The sequence below is a fragment of the Physeter macrocephalus genome, chromosome 21, assembly GCF_002837175.3.
Source record: "Physeter macrocephalus isolate SW-GA chromosome 21, ASM283717v5, whole genome shotgun sequence".
Lineage (NCBI taxonomy): Eukaryota > Metazoa > Chordata > Mammalia > Artiodactyla > Physeteridae > Physeter > Physeter macrocephalus.
The window spans coordinates 70,703,861-70,716,636 of NC_041234.1; the positions used below are offsets into that span (position 1 = coordinate 70,703,861).

General features: G+C 34.8%; 1 non-coding gene across 1 annotated transcript; it reads right to left on the reverse strand.

Moving 5' to 3' along the window:
* Positions 1 to 11,694: 11,694 nt before the first annotated feature.
* LOC112066447 (small nucleolar RNA SNORA18) lies at positions 11,695 to 11,831 on the reverse strand. The gene has a single exon (XR_002892664.1). It is a non-coding gene; the product is annotated as a small nucleolar RNA SNORA18 (small nucleolar RNA).
* Between the last annotated feature and the right edge of the window lie 945 nt (positions 11,832 to 12,776).

Here is a 12,776-nt window from a genome sequence, read left to right on the forward strand (position 1 = left end):
CTCTGTTTCTATGCCACATTTTCTAATATCTATATAATACATGTATATTTTCTTTTACAGTTTGGTGTCTGTTAGAGTAGGTCTCACATCATTCTTTTGCTTTACCTAAAAAATATTTTGTTTACTCTTCCAGAATACATCATAAAGGTTTTTTCCAAAGGAAAATTTCTTTTAGAGTTTTGTAATTAATCCTTTATGTTTATGCTTGATTTAGAAAGAAGTCAGCTGGGACATAAAGACAGTTAAAACATTTTTTAAAAAATATTGCATCAAGTTAAATTATTACTGTATTGCTCTATTTCTTTCTATTAAAGGTATGTAGTGGAGAGAGCACTATGCCTTTTATGCCTTTCTAAGGAAGAGTTGGAGGTTTTCTGTACTGTAGGAGACCCTCAGCTCGAATTACCATACTCCAGTACTAATCAAGTGTTATCTTTTTAGAATAATATCTTTATATAACACATCATGCTTTAGAATGGGTTTTGTAAAAGGAACATACATTTAAGTTAACAAGAAAGAGAGATTCAATGGCAATCACAGTTACCTGTCTGCCAAAAGAAGGGCATCAATAGAGGAAGTTGTAGGCATTTGGCCTATCAAGTATTTCATCTCTCTCTCATCAAACACCCCTCTCTATACTGTGGGTGAGAATAGGTGACTTGGAGTGTTGCAATAAAGCCAAAAGATTATAGGATTTTAAAAATTATCTCTCTCAGATGTTGAAAGATTCAAATGAGCAGAAGTAAACACATAAACGAAATTGCAAGTAGAAGCAGCAATTATTCAAAATGAACTCCTCTGGATGGAGATGTAAAGAAGAGAGAATACAAAAAGACTATCAATGAAAGTTCCACAAAAGCACTCGAAGGAGGCATTTTTGATAGCCAAACTAAGGAAACCAGTTGCCTAAACAGAGGGTCTAATTAATCCACCATCCTATAACCTCATCCTTTTGGCACAATTATTAGTCTATTAGATTTTAAGTAAGTTCTAAGTAAAGCTGAGTAAATTTTGAAGCTGTAATTCTTACATATTTGTACTACACTGAACTAATAGTTAACTTTCGTAGATTTACTGTTACTTTGTATATGTCCTTGACATTTCCCAAACATTAAAAAATAATTTTATAACATAAGAGTGTTAAGTGTGGCGATAAACTACCAGTGCTTAAGCAAAACAAAACAAAGTGGGCATTACTGTTGCTTATAAATTAGATTTAATTAGACCTCTCCCTTGTTACTTTAGATCTTCAGATACTTCAAAATCAGAAATAAGACAGACAAAAAACACAAGATTAAAGTAAAAGAAGACATTGTTTTCGTGCCTTGTTAGTAATGAGCAGACTGCTCCCTGGTACATTAGTGTTCCAGAAATATTAACATATCTTCCAAGGAAAAAAAGGAGGCTTTGCACACCATGTTTTATGGCCCTCCTCAAAATACTTGGTAGCACCCTAAATGCTTTATGAAGTCCTGTGCTAAAGAACTGTTTAACTTTGTCATGTAGTGTTTCTCCTTTTTGAGAAACACATATTGTTAGCCCTCAGAATGAAGTTTGGGAAACCTTGTCATAGAGGAATGTATTATCTCTATGCAGAGAAACATTCTTTTTATTCATCTCTCCAAGGGAAAGAGTTAAATCACTGATGTGAGAAAAAAAATAAAGCTCTATAGAAAACATGGGCTGACTATTGAAAATACCAGGAAAATCTTTTGTGGTTAATTGGGGAAATCATTTGAGTCTCTTATTTGATTCTAAGGCTAAGTGGGAGGTATTATGAAAGACTGAAGTGCTATTTATTTTAAAAGTGGATATCAATCCAAACCAATAGAAAAAAAAACATAGGAGAGATGGGTTCTTATTATCTCATCTCATATAGCTAAAATTGTATTTCTCATCATTCTGAAGGAGACACATTTTCTTCATCATCTCTCACTACAACAGCCACTCTCCTGTGCTACAAACAAGAACAACTTTTTAAACAAATATCATTCCTGCTAATGTATAGGTACAAGTATATTAACTTCTCAGGTCTTAGCTAGTAGTAAAAAAGTAGTTTGTCATTATAAGTCACCTTAAAACACTGGCAGAGTTCTCCAGAACTATGATATTAGCCTTAATGCACTTTTACAAAAGCACCTTTTGTGATTACTTGAAAAAAAAAGAATGGTAATTATGAAATATATAGGCTGGAAAATATCCACTAAGTTCTAAATACAACTGCATTCAAAATGTATGCTGAATTTCATGAAAAAGCAAGATTTGGGGTGGAAAATATAGGAGTAAGAACAAGGCTTGCATTGATGCTTTGAATTTAGGAATGCAGGGGTCTAGGTTCCCAAAGAAGATGCCATATTTTTGCTCTAATTCAAACACGAATTACAGGCTTCAATGAGATGAGAATTATTTAAGTAATTCCTTACACTCAGCACAAGATAGCTGTTGTAGTTTGACACCTAATCTACCATGCTCTAAAACTCCTTCGGTGGTAGCACCTCAAGCTCCCCAGGTGAACCGTTCTTCTGCAACACTTATCAACACTTAATGATAAGTGTTGATAAGTCCTTATCCTTAAGAATCATTGTCTAGTACAATCCTTTTCCACAAAGTCAGGAATAAGGGCTCCCGGGGTGAATCTGATGTAAACAAATCATAGAACTAATTTTAGGAGCACTTGAGTAACTTGTTCTAATTGACCCCAAATTACTTTAGTGGATTCCTGAATTTCAAGATATTCATTTAAGTGGAAATCCTGCAATTGAAAATTCCCTTTTGGAATTCCAGATAAGAAACTTTTACTGCATATACATAATACACTTCCCATCGCCCTTCCTTGTGGTCTATCACAGTATCTTTCCTGAAGAAAAATCTCACTTAAGTAACTGTTTCTTGTTTCTCTTTTTGTATATAATGTTTAATTTCTAAAATATGTATATAATAAAGGCCCAATAGATCTCAGAAAGTGTCTTTGGAGGGAGAAAAATGTCGAAAAAAATTGGTTTTAATAAATTTACAAATATTGTGAAGAGCCAAGTGAAATGTTTTCCAAAAGTATACATATCTCTTAGCCTCACCTAGATTTATAAAGTTAAATGTTATCTGCTAGTCTCCCCAGTAGCATACGGCAATATGCTTAAAACATTTATGTGGATTCTGAGGTAACAGCTAATTAATGATTGCCAAATAAAATAATACCAGCTGAAATTTAAAACATTATATTTCTTAAATCAGAAAGTTTCAGTCAATATCCCTATGGTCAGAAATTATATGTTTAGAGTTACAACTTATTATAGAGTCTTCTGATCCCTAAGACATCTGGGTAAAAATCCATGTTGGTCATTTTCTGAAAAACACAGGGAAATTATTGGTGGAATTAAGGTAATATTCTATTGCTATTTAGATATGATGTTTTAGGAAGAGTGTTCAAAAACAAACCCCAATTATTCATTAACCTATTGATAGACTAAAATAACCTACTATGGTAGAATAAAAGTAAGTGTACTGGGGCTTCCCTGGTGGCGCAGTGGTTGCGCGTCCGCCTGCCGATGCAGGGGAACCAGGTTCGCGCCCCAGTCTGGGAGGATCTCACATGCCGCGGAGCGGCTGGGCCCGTGAGCCATGGCCGCTGGGCCTGCGCGTCCGGAGCCTGTGCTCCGCAACGGGAGAGGCCACAACAGAGGAAAGGCCCGCATACCACAAAAAAAAAAAAAAAAGTAAGTGTACTAAGTATTGTGTCTTATAGGATATAACAAAATGACCCCAGGACATAAGCTGCATATTTTGTTTTTCTGAAATGGTGAAGAATTTTCAAAGAGCATGATCTAATTTTGATTCAAAGCCCTTATTTGTGACTTAGTCAAGAATAGGGCAAAAGTTGTGAGACGGTTTTCTGCAAAAGTAACTGAAATATAGCACTCAAATCTGCAAATTTTGCTTTTCAAACACTATACTCTAAGCACAGGCTAACTAAAAACAAAAAAGGGGAAATCAATAGTTTTGCCAACTCAAAATTGGCACTTGCCATCTGCTTCTACAAGGATTAGGTCCCTAGCCGCTGTAGTCACTGACCTTCAACACTTCCTGAAAGGAGTTCAGGGTGGAGATTAAGAAGGAGGCACTCTGTGCTCTGGGGAAAACTGGTAGAACAGGCCTTCAGATAGATATTTTCAGGAGAAGATTGTATGAGCCCAAATTCTTGTATCTTTGCTTATCTCGAAAAGCACTAAAATCATTAACGGAGATATCTGCTCCTCTTGACTAGCAGCAACCTTTTGCCAAAATGTGTGCTAAGCTCCATGTATCCCCCTTTTACTAAAATCACATGTATACTGACCTCCTTCCTTACCTCTTTGGAGCAGTTCCTCAGAGCTATCTGAGAGGCTGTCTCCTAGGCTGTAGTCTTCATTTTGCCCTAAATAAAACTTAACTCACAACTGTCACATTGTGCATTTTTTTTCAGTTGACAGTTTTGATTAAAAAAATTAACAAAAGGAAAAAAAGAAAATCAAATAGATTGATCTAAAGTATTACTTCAATTTTTAATACGTTACTAGGAAAATATATATGTGTATGCACATACAAGTGTTCTTCCACTCACCACACTTTGTTCTTCCTTGCTATTGATATATATTTCTTTTTTATGTTCATGTGTAAAACAAAATGCACCTGAATTCCTGTATGCTTTGCATATTCAAAGTGTACAAGTAATTGAGAAATATAAACGCAAAAGTTGGACGGAAGATCAAATTGTTAAACAAACAAGAGCTGGTAAAGCAGGTTGTGAGAATGCAGTTGAGTCCAGAATGAGACTTCCTGCCAGAATTAAATTTATCTCCACTGTCACTAGAAACCACAACTGCTTAACACATGTGTAAGAATCTCACATCCCAAGGGCAGCAGTCTACTCCAAATGAGAAAGACAAATGAATCTTTGTGCAGGCAAGTGTGTGTGGATTCTCTTTCCAGTCTCACCAATAAAATCAACTACTCTTTCTTCCTTGGGATTGTCTGCACGAAGAGATTGAAAGAAAGGATGAACGTGACCTTCTAAAACTGTAATTCTTCTAAAACTGGAAATGGACACTACCCCATGGAAACATGAAAAAGGGGAAATTAATGACAGCAGAGATCCAGTTTCTGCCAATTAATACTGATGTCTGAAATCTAGACAAAATGCTTTCAGCCTTTACTATTTAAACTATGGCCAACAAGCCAGCAGTATTAACATCATAAGGGAGGTTGTTAGAAATGCATAATATCAGTTCTCACCCAGGACCTACTGAATCAAGATATGAATCTTAAGAAGATTTTCAATTTGCAGAACACTGCCTTAATTAGAGGCATGATTCTCAACGTTCACTGTGCATAATAGTCACTTGGGGAGTTTAAAAAATACCAAACTGATATCTAGGTCTCACTCCCATGTATACAGTCCATGGTGTATTTTATTTTATTTTATTTATTTTATTTTTTTTCAAATTGACATGGTGTATTTTAGATGAAAACCACTATGTTATTTGAAATAATTTAGGTCACAAGTGCTGTTAAAAATTTCAATAATTTTCATCACATGTAGCAAAAGCTTCAAAGTGGAACTCAAGTCATATCTAACAGGTTGACTGTAGGATTCTAGAAGGACATGAGGATAAGCAACAGAGGCAGGCGGGGTTTGGCTGTGACACAAGTGTGCTTCAAGAGCGTTATTTGAAGGACAGCGCAGAGAATTAGATATCGGTCCTCTGGCCAACCCCCTAGAAACTAATGTTTGACTTTTCAGAAAATGGGAAGATGAAATAGAGCAGAAATGGTGTGTTTGCATGCAATATTGAAAAACTTTGTGACTGTTAGGGAATCACCTAGATATGTGTGTTATTAAAGAGTTTCTCCTTATTTTAGTAGCGCTTTTCAGCACATGGTGAACTTTTCATAGTGGGTCTTTCAGTGGGCATAATGAGGAAGCAATGCCAATGGCAGGAGACATCACCTATAGCAACGACAAAGGCAAGATAACTTTCGTTTCCACTGGGGACATTAGGGTGTGAGAAAACTGGATGGCCTCTATTGGAGCAGGGAATGATTAGATTCATGTGACAAACACTGTGTCACTTTTAAAACTAAAATTCACCGGATTAAAAAAGAAAGTCTATGTATCGAACTGTGCCAATTAAGGCAACTGAATCTTTTCAAAAGAAAAATAAACTATAGAATATCAAACTATAAACAGATATATTTTACAGTGTATTATTTTCTAATTCAAACTGAATGTAACTGTGGGTTAGACTGGCACAGTTTCCCTCTATCAAACCCTATTTAGTTACTAAACAGTGATAATCTAGCTTCTAGATCAGAGTTAGTCTATACTCTTAGCTCCACTATTCCTTGGTGCCTCCTATCTTGGCCCCTCTAATGACAACATAATCTTAATGATTGTTGTAATATAGACCTAGTATGGCATCAAGCCTGAAACAAGTCTCTTTCTGTTTTAAGGCTGAGTTCTCATCTGTTTTGTCCTTTAAATTCTGTAACCCCTCCCCTCAGCTCCCCTAGGGACGCTCCATTATTCATTCATCGACAGAGCAAAACTGACTGATGTACACTGAATTCACAGTATTGTCAACTCAGTTTAAGCCATTTCCATTCCTTTTTACTAGTTCTCTTTGACAACATCACTGCTATCCAGAGAAAGTGGTTTTCCAGGTAGGATCACTAATCTTTCATCCGATAAAAAACATTTCCAACATATTAAGCATGATGTAAATACAAAAGGGTGGGGAACATTTTATCTCATAGGACTCAAGAGATTATATGTGGCACCATAGGCAAGAATTTAAAGACAATATAAAATAAAAGAAAAAAATATGTAAACTTATCACAGTTTGGCTTGCAGTATAAAAGTATTGTCAGAATAAAGGTAGATATTAGCTGAAGAGTGGAAGGGTTGAAATAAATGTTTAGATCTAATTAGATCTTTGTTGTAATTTGAAATTGTAATAAAAGATAACAGAGCTGCAGTTCACATCTAGGGCTCAGAGTCTTCTAAGCTTACTGGTTTTTGGAAGAATTTATTTCCTTCTCATGCTTTCCACATGGTATCTCCATCTTCAAGCTAGTAATGACATATTGAGCCATTCTCATTCTTCATATATCTCTATCTTCCTCTTGTTCTTTTAATGGCTCATATGATTACATTGGGCTCACTTGGATAACCCAAAATAATCTCCCTATTTTAAGATCAAATGATTAGTAATTTATAACATCTTGAAAGTTCCTTGGGCCATGAATTATACCATAGCCATGGGAGTAACATAAAGGGATGAAGATCAAAGGGGTCAAAATTCTACATATCACACTGGACAAATTTGGATGCTGGCAAATATATCATGATGGTAATATAACATGATGACAGACAGAGTAAGCTCTGCAGGTTTGAGTCCTGGCTATGCCACTTCTTAGCTAGTTTCTCTAGGCTTTATTTCCCTGACTTATATGATGATGATAATAACAGAAACTAACTTATAATACTACTGAAAACATTAAATCATAAATTTATTTAAGCATCTGTCACATAGTGCATACCCAATAAATGTTATCATTAGTATCACTTCTATTTTATTTTTCAATATATTTTATTTTTTATTTTCATGAAAGTTACAAGTGCATGTAGAAAATGGCACATAATAGAGATCAGATTGTAATGGAAAATCACTTCACACTTCAATTCTCATTCCCCAAACTTTTCAATCAATTCTGTTTTTAGTTATTTTGGTGGTTACCTCCATACTCTAAATGTATACACATAATTAGTCCTTGACAATATCTATCTGTTAACTCCATGCTATGAACAATAGAGATTTAGATCAATAGCACTACTCCTATGTCTTTTTCTTCCCCTTTCCAATTCCTGATAGTTGTATTATTTATATTTCTTCTGTTGGTTACTTTGGTAATTATTAATAAATGCTTGCTTATTATTATTTTCACTTTAGACATTGTAACTCCCACAATGTAGAAAGGATATTAGAGCCCTAATCTTCTCTCCCATCACTCCTTCCTACCTCAGATCTCACATTTTCTGTCAACATTAATTTACTTTTCATTGTCAATATTGATATTCATATTGATATCATTTACACTCTACTTTGTAGTCATAATTAAATATTTCATTCATTGTCCAAATCTAGATTCTTACTGAAAAACCATAAACAGCCTTTGTGATATCACAGTTATATATTTGTTATTCATTAGAGAGGCAAGTAATGGGGTAGGGTTACATTTTCTTCTCTATGGGCCCAATGTCATGATCTCTGTGCCACTCAAAAAAGTGCATTACTCCTGACTTAAATGAAGGGAGTTTACTCTTCATAACGTGAAATTATTATGCTGAAATGGTATATAATATATAATGTAGTAAAGAACATGGACAAACTTAATACTTTAATTATTGAATTGGCAAAAGTTTGTTTTTTAAATAACTATACTATGAAGCAAAACTCATATAAGTATTATGAAAAGATAGAGTCTAATATTTTCTTAGTTACCAATAGAGAAGTTTAACCTTTGATAAAGGCAGTTAAAATTATACTTATTTCTTAGCTACCATTTGAATTCTGAAATAATGGTTGTAATTTGTCATTTTGATAAAATGAACAAGAAGTGGCAGCATTTATATGAACCACTTTTTTAAAAGTCGATTTCTTCCTATTCCATTCTTGTTCATTCTTTGATTTCGTTTGAATGTTCTTTCTTCCATGGCACCTTTTTTGTTCAAGCTGTGAGCATATTACAAAATAAAATGTCAACTTTTAATTCTGCAGTGAATTGAGAAATGAATTATTTAATACAGAGAGAATTACTTTGTAATGTCACATTGATGTACACAATGTTTCTTATGAAATGCATGTGGGTGAGGAAACAATAGTTGTGCCCTACTAACTAAATTCCAGGGCTATTTGCTATATTTGTCATATACTTCAGAAAATAGGAAAAGCAAAAATAGATTTATTCCCCCAAAACACAGCATTTTCCATCAAATGAAAAATTATTTGGTTAAGGTAAGCTATATTTGCTTCTTTCAAGGGGACAGTGCATCTGGAATCATATATTATGAGAAGTACATGCTCAAAAAATGATGTGACCAAAGAGGTGTTCCCACTTAATCTCATTCATCTATGTGGCCCCATGGAAAATAATGGAAACACATTAACACTGTTTTATAAATATTTCTTTTTGTAATGCTCAGTAAAAATCAAACCCAGAAAATATTTTAGTCATATCCAATTCTGTGGTAGTTATATATACTATGATATATAGTTGGCTATTTAAGAGAAAAATGGCAAACCCTTCAATAATAAATTTACTTATTGTCTAATTTAGCTGCATCAAATGATTTTAAGTATAATAATTCAGAGTCAGCAAAGTCAGTTCTCTCCTCTGGATATGATAATAATTTCCAAAATCAAACCAACCAACCAGCCTGCTATTTGACCAAGGAGTGTTAGACTCCATTCTAGTAACTATAATGTTTCTTTACATTTTGTAAAAAACCAAAATTAAGTAGTGACTTTTGAGAAAGAATTACACCAAAAACTCTTATCTTAAATAAAAGTAATTATTTCAACCAATGGATCTTGAGAAGGGAGATTATACCATCATTATGTGAAAAATAGAAAGCAACAATATCATTCTATTTTCCCGTTTCTAATTATGATCATGTAATTGAATTAGGAAAAAGGGAAGGCCCCCGTTAGCTCTGAAAATGGTGCTATAGCAATCACAAATTACCTGACAAACCTCTACCTTTAATATATTTTCAAAATAAGTTTCAGATATCTACCTTAAAGGTACCATCCAAATCCCTGATACAATAATGCTACTAATATTATATAAACACTCCTAAACTTTATGAATAAACAGATAACTCATTTTCATTTTTCCATTTAGTGCCTAAAAGAGCTAGTATGCTCCATTTCTAAGATGAGATGTTCTCATATGTTCTAAATAGAGTGATTTCAAAGAGAAGAACGACTAGTATTGCCACAGATGTTTATAGAATGTTAAATGTTGGTAATTAATGAAGAGAATAAGTCCAATGCTGTGAACAAAAACACAAAACAAAACAAAACTCCCACTGTGATTGTTTCACCATTCATTACCCCAGGACACCAACATCTCTTCTACAAGTTGCATTCCAGCATGGTGGAGATGCTGATTAAAGGGTCCATATGGTAGCAATATGGATACCCTGCTGAGCAACAGAGGAGTGAATTCTACAGGTCAGGTGATGAGTTTATTTTGTGACGGTGAATAACTTCAAACTTTGGGGCTTTCTAAACATTTGAATGAATAAAGTAATATATGATTTGAAAAACACAGTCAAGGACATTTATTATTTTAAGAATAAATGTGAAAAAGCAATACATTTGTACATTGAAGTCATTTTTAATCTTGAAGACTCAGTAATAAATTTTAAATCAAAAACCTCAATTTAGCATCTGACTTGGCAGATTCCCATTCCGAGTGGTTTATATACATCAGGGGTCTCTAACCCCTGGGCAGTGGACCGGTACTGGTCCGTGACCTGTTAGGAATCTGGCTGCACAACAGGAGGTGAGCGGCAGACAATCGAGCGAAGCTTCATCTGCTGCTCTCCATCGCTCCTCATTGCTTGCCTTACCACCTGAACCATCCCCCTTCACCCCCGTCCGTGGAAAAATTTTCTTCCACGAAACCGGTCCCTGGTACCAAAAAAGTTGTTATTATCACCAACGTCATCACCAAAACCACCAAAACCAAACCCCAAGCAGAATATGGTCCCTATGTTTTAGAAAGTTTACAGACTGTTTTGGAAGCAAACACAATGAAATTAGACCAAGTAAAGCAATATATCCACAAGAGCAAAGAAGTCACTGCAAACTTAATATAAGTACTGGGGGAAAATAGAGCAATGAAACGGGAGAACATTTCCATGTTTATTTTCTCAGTGGCCCTCTCTCTGGCACAACGCTCAAATCTCCATTTATCATCCTGATTTCCCACCCTTTTTCTGTTCCCTTATGTTCTATTGCTCAAATAATCTCATTACTTTTGTTTTCCTTTGATACTGGAGCAATGTATCCACATAGCCCTAAACAGGAAAGAACCTTACTCAATTTCTTCATTCCACTTACTGACATTGCATGCTTTTCTCTTTCTCAGGCTCACAATCTGGGAAGATTTCTTTTTTTTAAAAAAAAAGGGTTTTTTGTTTTTATTATGTGTAACACAGACAAAGTTATTTAAGTCAATAAATTTTTAAGGAATTTCACACGTTCTGATTCTTTCCACTGCCAATCACCTAGTTCCTCCAAACTCATAATCTTCAAGATAAAATAGCCCTTTCAAAAAGAAGTTATCATGTGAATCAGCCCACAGTTCTTTCAGTTAGGCTTCTTTGATCTCCAATGAAATATGGACACACTTCAAAATTCCCCACCTGTAATCTTTGGGATCCAATTTCCTCAAGCGATTTACTTTAGGACCATGTTTAGGGTCAGGAGATGGATATGCCTGGTTCTGAATTTGACAACCTCTAAAAATGTATTAGGTTCAAATCATATTCACTCCTAAGCCATCACACCCTAGAACAGTACAGATCATTGGGATATGCCAATACCTAGGATAAAAAGTTTGTTAGGCTTTTCATAGTTTACTTGGCAGCTTTGTCTTGTAGTTCTTTCCCACAGATCTAACAGGTAGTTCTATGAGTAAAGGAAACCACACAGTTAATGTATGAGGCGTTTCCAACGATGTAGATTTCTTTTATAAACTTTTCTTTCTTCTTCTTAACCCACAACAAATCCTTTTTTTTATATTAATGTTTCTTTGCAATATCTCTTAAATTCATTCCATAATTTACATTTCCACACATACCATGCTAATCCTATCTTTCATAGCGGGATTAACTCCAGCATCGACATTCTTCTGATAACATCACATCACCCTCTCTCATCCTCAATTTAAGAATTTATAGTGATTCCCTCTTGCCTATACTATAAAATAGAAATCCCATAGCCTGGCATTCAAGGTCCAATTCCAATCTTGCTACAGTTGTCTCTCCACTGTTTTTAAAATTTCTTTGCCACTCAAATAATTCCTCTAATCTAGGTATATGAATTCCTTGGCACTTACACAAGTAGTTTATAAGAATGCTCAAATTTGCATATGCTCTTATGGTTCTCCTGGCTTAGGGTATCCTGCCTGCTAATTTATGTTCACTTAACTAGTTCATGTTTATCAGATTTAGCTACACTATACAAAGCCCTCTCTCAATGAAACTTTCACCAACCCCCACACATGCTAAACATTCTCGTCCTTCGTGTTCAGTCAACACTATGTATGCAGTTTATAGGATGATTCTCCATATTTGTGGGGATTGTGTTACAAATCCCAGGAAGAGGAAAATCCTTTAATGATGTACTGAGACATAGTGATGAAGCTAAAGAGGGAGGAGATGGGGGATGCATATGTCTAAATTTTCTCTTTGATCTCTTTTTCTCTCTTCCTCCCAAAGCAGGTAGTAGCACAGATAGACCATAACACTGTCACCTGTTTGCTTAGTTTACACTTGCAGTAATAGAATAAATGGAGAAGCCAAAATGGAAAGCCTGTGGAGGAGGGGATAGGTGATTTTTCTTAACCTGGAGAAAGCTGAGATTCGAAGATGAAGTCTAATCTGTTCAGAATTCTTAATTTGATCTTTTCCAAACTACAGCAGATTTTCAATGATATTTTGACTGTTG